We start from the raw sequence: 7,071 nt of genomic DNA, 5'->3' as shown, positions 1-7,071 counted from the left end.
TGAAGGTGTAGACTATATTACATGGATTTATTGTGAAGGTGTAGACTATATTACATGGATTTATTGTGAAGGTGTAGGCTATATTACATGGATTTATTGTGAAGGTGTAGACTATATTACATGGATTTATTGTGAAGGTGTAGACTATATTACATGGATTTATTGTGAAGGTGTAGGCTATATTACATGGATTTATTGTGAAGGTGTAGGCTATATTACATGGATTTATTGTGAAGGTGTAGGCTATATTACATGGATTTATTGTGAAGGTGTAGGCTATATTACATGGATTTATTGTGAAGGTGTAGACTATATTACATGGATTTATTGTGAAGGTGTAGGCTATATTACATGGATTTATTGTGAAGGTGTAGACTATATTACATGGATTTATTGTGAAGGTGTAGACTATATTACATGGATTTATTGTGAAGGTGTAGACTATATTACATGGATTTATTGTGAAGGTGTAGACTATATTACATGGATTTATTGTGAAGGTGTAGGCTATATTACATGGATTTATTGTGATGGTGTAGGTAGACTATATTACATGGATTTATTGTGAAGGTGTAGGCTATATTACATGGATTTATTGTGAAGGTGTAGGCTATATTACATGGATTTATTGTGAAGGTGTAGACTATATTACATGGATTTATTGAGAAGGTGTAGACTATATTACATGGATTTATTGTGAAGGTGTAGACTATATTACATGGATTTATTGTGGAGGTGTAGACTATATTACATGGATTTATTGTGAAGGTGTAGGCTATATTACATGGATTTATTGTGATGGTGTAGGTAGACTATATTACATGGATTTATTGTGAAGGTGTAGACTATATTACATGGATTTATTGTGAAGGTGTAGGCTATATTACATGGATTTATTGTGAAGGTGTAGGCTATATTACATGGATTTATTGTGAAGGTGTAGGCTATATTACATGGATTTATTGTGAAGGTGTAGGCTATATTACATGGATTTATTGTGAAGGTGTAGGCTATATTACATGGATTTATTGTGAAGGTGTAGACTATATTACATGGATTTATTGTGATGGTGTAGGTAGACTATATTACATGGATTTTTTTGTGAAGGTGTAGACTATATTACATGGATTTATTGTGAAGGTGTAGGCTATATTACATGGATTTATTGTGAAGGTGTAGACTATATTACATGGATTTATTGTGAAGGTGTAGGTAGACTATATTACATGGATTTATTGTGAAGGTGTAGACTATATTACATGGATTTATTGTGAAGGTGTAGGCTATATTACATGGATTTATTGTGAAGGTGTAGGCTATATTACATGGATTTATTGTGAAGGTGTAGGCTATATTACATGGATTCATTGTGAAGGTGTAGGCTATATTACATGGATTTATTGTGAAGGTGTAGACAATATTACATGGATTTATTGTGAAGATGTAGACTATATTACATGGATTTATTGTGAAGGTGTAGGCTATATTACATTTACATTTACATTTAAGTCATTTAGCAGACGCTCTTATCCAGAGCATATTACATGGATTTATTGTGAAGGTGTAGGCTATATTACATGGATTTATTGTGAAGGTGTAGGCTATATTACATGGATTTATTGTGAAGGTGTAGACTATATTACATGGATTTATTGTGAAGGTGTAGGCTATATTACATGGATTTATTGTGAAGGTGTAGACTATATTACATGGATTTATTGTGAAGGTGTAGGCTATATTACATGGATTTATTAGACTTTTTAAAAATGTTCCATATGTCTGCATCAGTGGCTTGTAGCCTATGTGTGGAGAGCCAGGAGATGATCAATGTGTTTATGTTCAGTAATGGTCAAGTACCGTGAGACTGACAGTTATTTGCTTGACAATCATCGGTTGACTACATTTCGTGACCGCCACAGCCCTATCTGTACCTTACTCCCCCATAATGGAACAGTGACAGCTGTTGATGCACACCATTTTCTGACACTCCTCAGGGGTTCTGGGTAAACCATGCTACAGTACAGTACGTGTCCGAAATTAACCACAGCGTACAGATACCATCACAATATCACTATGTATTGGGCCTCTTTCTCCCTCTCTCTCCCACTCTCTCACTCTCTCTCACTCACTCACATGCAATTTGAATGGCTAAGTGACAGTGATGGGGACAGAAAAATAACAAGAGTCCTCTATTTGGAAACCAGGCTAACCTAAATGCACTTTGTTATCCCTGCAGTGAGACATCAACCAATGATATTCCCCCTGAAACCATTTAGGAAAGCTGTCAGAATATGAAGTGTCACTGGTGTCACTCTGTGGGGAAAATTGCCAATTTTCTAGACTAAGCTAGGCTCGTAAGATGCAGTCTGGTCATATAGTGGTAAAGTATGACTTTGTATGACTCTGAGCCTCCTGTTTCTTTGACTGCCCATTTTTTAATAGACTCCTAACCTCTGGCGTCTAGCCTCTAGCACAAGGTTCCCGAACTGGCAGACCGCGGGGCAGAATTTGGCATGCAGGTAGTTTATTTGTCCCCCCTAGGTGTTTTTCTAACTTCTAGCTTCTATCTTCTAGCTTTTAACTTCTAGCCTCTAGCTTCTAGCATCTAGGTTGTAGTTTCTACCCTCTAGCTTTTAGCCTCTAGCTTCTAGTTTCTAGGCCTAGCATTTAGCCTCTAGCCTCTAGCTTCTAGTCTCTGGCTTCTAGCCTCTACCTTCTGGTTTCTAGCCTATAGCTTTTAGATTCTAGCCTCTACATTCTAGACTCTAGCTTTTAGCCTCTAGCCTCTAGTTTAATAGCGTTTAGCCACTAGCTTCTAGGCTCTAGCTTTGAACCTCTAGCGTATAGCTTCTAGTATCTAGTATATAGCTTCTAGGCTCTAGCCTCTAACCCAAGGTTCCCCAACAGGTGACCCACGAGCAGGATTTGGTGGTTTTATTTGGCCCCCAAGGTGTTTTTGTAAATGTTCATTGACTGCAAAAAGCACCAGGAAATCCGCTCCAAGTGATTTTCATTTTGTAAATCTGATCCCACATAACATTTACATTACATTTAAGTCATTTAGCAGACGCTCTTATCCAGAGCGACTTACAAATTGGTGCATACACCTTATGACATCCAGTGGAACAGCCACTTTACAATAGTGCATCTAAATCTTTTTAGGGGGGGTGAGAAGGATTACTTACCCTATCCTAGGTATTCCTTGAAGAGGTGGGGTTTCAGGTGTCTCCGGAAGGTGGTGATTGACTCCGCTGTCCTGGCGTCGTGAGGGAGTTTGTTCCACCATTGGGGGCCAGAGCAGCGAACAGTTTTGACTGGGCTGAGCGGAACTGTACTTCCTCAGTGGTAGGGAGGCGAGCAGGCCAGAGGTGGATGAACGCAGTGCCCTTGTTTGGGTGTAGGGCCTGATCAGAGCCTGGAGGTACTGAGGTGCCGTTCCACTCACAGCTCCGTAGGCAAGCACCATGGTCTTGTAGCGGATGCGAGCTTCAACTGGAAGCCAGTGGAGAGAGCGGAGGAGCGGGGTGACATGAGAGAACTTGGGAAGGTTGAACACCAGACGGGCTGCGGCGTTCTGGATGAGTTGTAGGGGTTTAATGGCACAGGCAGGGAGCCCAGCCAACAGCGAGTTGCAGTAATCAAGACGGGAGATGACAAGTGCCTGGATTAGGACCTGCGCCGCTTCCTGTGTGAGGCAGGGTCGTACTCTGCGGATGTTGTAGAGCATGAACCTACAGGAACGGGACACCGCCTTGATGTTAGTTGAGAACGACAGGGTGTTGTCCAGGATCACGCCAAGGTTCTTAGCGCTCTGGGAGGAGGACACAATGGAGTTGTCAACCGTGATGGCGAGATCATGGAACGGGCAGTTCTTCCCCGGGAGGAAGAGGAGCTCCGTCTTGCTGAGGTTCAGCTTGAGGTGGTGATCCGTCATCCACACTGATATGTCTGCCAGACATGCAGAGATGCGATTCGCCACCTGGTCATCAGAAGGGGGAAAGGAAGATTAATTGTGTGTCGTCTGCATAGCAATGATAGGAGAGACCATGTGAGGTTATGACAGAGCCAAGTGACTTGGTGTATAGCGAGAATAAGAGAGGGCCTAGAACAGAGCCCTGGGGACACCAGTGGTGAGAGCGCGTGGTGAGGAGACAGATTCTCGCCACGCCACCTGGTAGGAGCGACCTGTCAGGTAGGACGCAATCCAAGCGTGGGCGCGCCGGGAGATGCCCAACTCGGAGAGGGTGGAGAGGAGGATCTGATGGTTCACAGTATCGAAGGCAGCCGATAGGTCTAGAAGGATGAGAGCAGAGGAGAGAGAGTTAGCTTTAGCAGTGCGGAGCGCCTCCGTGATACAGAGAGAAGAGCAGTCTCAGTTGAGTGACTAGTCTTGAAACCTGACTGATTTGGATCAAGAAGGTCATTCTGAGAGAGATAGCGGTAGAGCTGGCCAAGGACGGCACGCTCAAGAGTTTTGGAGAGAAAAGAGAGAAGGATACTGGTCTGTAGTTGTTGACATCGGAGGGATCGAGTGTAGGTTTTTTCAGAAGGGGTGCAACTCTCGCTCTCTTGAAGACGGAAGGGACGTAGCCAGCGGTCAGGGATGAGTTGATGAGCGAGGTGAGGTAAGGAGAAGGTCTCGGAAATGGTCTGGAGAAGAGAGGAGGGGATAGGGTCAAGCGGGCAGGTTGTTGGGCGGCCGGCCGTCACAAGACGCGAGATTTCATCTGGAGAGAGAGGGGAGAAAGAGGTCAGAGCATAGGGTAGGGCAGTGTGAGCAGAACCAGCGGTGTCGTTTGACTTAGCAAGCGAGGATCGGATGTCGTCGACCTTCTTTTCAAAATGGTTGACGAAGTCATCTGCAGAGAGGGAGGAGGGGGGATTCAGGAGGGAGGAGAAGGTGGCAAAGAGCTTCCTAGGGTTAGAGGCAGATGCTTGGAATTTAGAATGGTAGAAAGTGGCTTTAGCAGCAGAGACAGAGGAGGAAAATGTAGAGAGGAGGGAGTGAAAGGATGCCAGGTCCGCAGGAGGCGATTTTTCCTCCATTTCCGCTCGGCTGCCTGGAGCCCTGTTCTGTGAGCTCGCAATGAGTCGTCGAGCCACGGAGGCGGGAGGGGAGGACCGAGCCGGCCTGGAGGATAGGGGACATAGAGAGTCAAAGGATGCAGAAAGGGAGGAGAGGAGGGTTGAGGAGGCAGAATCAGGAGATAGGTTGGAGAAAGTTTGAGCAGAGGGAAGAGATGATAGGATGGAAGAGGAGAGTAGCGGGGGAGAGAGCGAAGGTTGGGACGGCGCGATACCATCCAGTAGGGGCAGTGTGGGAAGTGTTGGATGAGAGCGAGAGGGAAAAGGATACAAGGTAGTGGTCGGAGACTTGGAGGGGAGTTGCAATGAGGTTAGTGGAAGAACAGCATCTAGTAAAGATGAGGTCAAGCGTATTGCCTGCCTTGTGAGTAGGGGGAAGGTGAGAGGGTGAGGTCAAAAGAGGAGAGGAGTGGAAAGAAGGAGGCAGAGAGGAATGAGTCAAGGTAGACGTGGGGAGGTTAAAGTCGCCCCCAGAACTGTGAGAGGTGAGCCGTCCTCAGGAAAGGAGCTTATCAAGGCATCAAGCTCATTGATGAACTCTCCAAGGGAGCCTGGAGGGCGATAAATGATAAGGATGTTAAGCTTGAAAGGGCTGGTAACTGTGACAGCATGGAATTCAAAGGAGGCGATAGACAGATGGGTAAGGGGAGAAAGAGAGAAAGACCACTTGGGAGAGATGAGGATCCCGGTGCCACCACCCCGCTGATCAGAAGCTCTCGGGGTGTGCGAGAACACGTGGGCGGACGAGGAGAGAGCAGTAGGAGTAGCAGTGTTATCTGTGGTGATCCATGTTTCCGTCAGTGCCAAGAAGTCGAGGGACTGGAGGGAGGCATAGGCTGAGATGAACTCTGCCTTGTTGGCCGCAGATCGGCAGTTCCAGAGGCTACCGGAGACCTGGAACTCCACGTGGGTCGTACGCGCTGGGACCACCAGATTAGGTGGCCGCGGCCACGCGGTGTGGAGCGTTTGTATGGTCTTTGCAGAGAGGAGAGAACAGGGATAGTCAGACACATAGTTGACAGGCTACAGAAGAGGCTACGCTAATGCAAGGAGATTGGAATGACAAGTGGACTACACGTCTCGAATGTTCAGAAAGTTAAGCTTACGTAGCAAGAATCTTATTTACTAAAATGATTAAAATGATACAGTACTGCTGAAGTAGGCTAGCTGGCAGTAGCTGCGTTGTTGACACTACACTAATCAAGTCGTTCCGTTGAGTGTAATAGTTTCTACAGTGCTACTATTCGGGGGCTAGCTGGCTAGCTAGCAGTGTTGTTTACGTTACGTTGCGTTAAAAGAACGACAATAGCTGGCTAGCTAACCTAGGAAATCGCTCTAGACTACACAATTATCTTTGAAACAAAGACGGCTATGTAGCTAGCTATGTAGCTAGCTACGATCAAACAAATCAAACCGTTGTACTGTAATGAAATGAAATGAAAATGTGATACTACCTGACCGGGTTGTTGAATTCGATTCAGTAGACGTGTGTGTGGTGACGTTGGCTAGCTGTTAGCTGTTGGCTAGCTAGTCTCCTACGTTAGCTGTTGGCTAGCTAGTCTCCCACGTTAAGGACGACAAATAGCTGGCTAGCGAACCTCAGTGAATTAAGATAATCACTCCAAGACTACACACTCTAAGCTACACAATTATCTTGGAAACAAAGACAGCTATGTAGCTAGCTAACACTAAACTAATCAAGTCGTTCAGTTGAGTGAATAGCACTACAGTGATGCTAATCTGTGGGCGTTAGCTAGCGTTTGCTAGCTCCTGGGCGAATAGCAGTGAAGGCTACGTTAGGGCGACGAAATACGATAATTATGCAATTATCTCTGATACAAGGACGGCTATGTAGCTAGCTAAGAAGAAATTGCTAAGATTAGACAAATCAACCGTTGTACTATAATGAAATGTAATGAAAAAGTTATACAACCTGCGGAGCGAAAGTGCGAAGTGCGATGCGACCGCTCGCTCCAACCCGGAAGC

General features: G+C 45.2%; 1 protein-coding gene and 1 long non-coding RNA gene across 12 annotated transcripts in view; one reads left to right on the top strand and one right to left on the bottom strand.

Annotated features, from left to right (window-relative positions):
* The window catches only part of LOC118376550 (VPS10 domain-containing receptor SorCS2-like), a 507,846-nt gene that overhangs the window by 400,362 nt on the left and 100,413 nt on the right, over nt 1-7,071 (bottom strand). The gene's annotated exons all lie outside the window — the stretch shown is intronic.
* LOC127906708 (uncharacterized) lies at nt 19-1,782 on the top strand. Of its 9 annotated transcripts, none has more exons than XR_008062483.1 (5): nt 19-302; nt 604-702; nt 839-1,036; nt 1,244-1,342; nt 1,562-1,750. It is a non-coding gene; the product is annotated as an uncharacterized LOC127906708 (long non-coding RNA). The 9 variants fall into 9 exon arrangements; XR_008062484.1 differs by having other exon boundaries at nt 571-702; XR_008062477.1 differs by having other exon boundaries at nt 19-368.

The sequence above is a fragment of the Oncorhynchus keta genome, chromosome 13 (assembly GCF_023373465.1).
Source record: "Oncorhynchus keta strain PuntledgeMale-10-30-2019 chromosome 13, Oket_V2, whole genome shotgun sequence".
Lineage (NCBI taxonomy): Eukaryota > Metazoa > Chordata > Actinopteri > Salmoniformes > Salmonidae > Oncorhynchus > Oncorhynchus keta.
The sequence above is the reverse complement of the archived record's forward strand: the minus strand, read 5'-3'. Positions and strand labels throughout refer to the sequence as shown.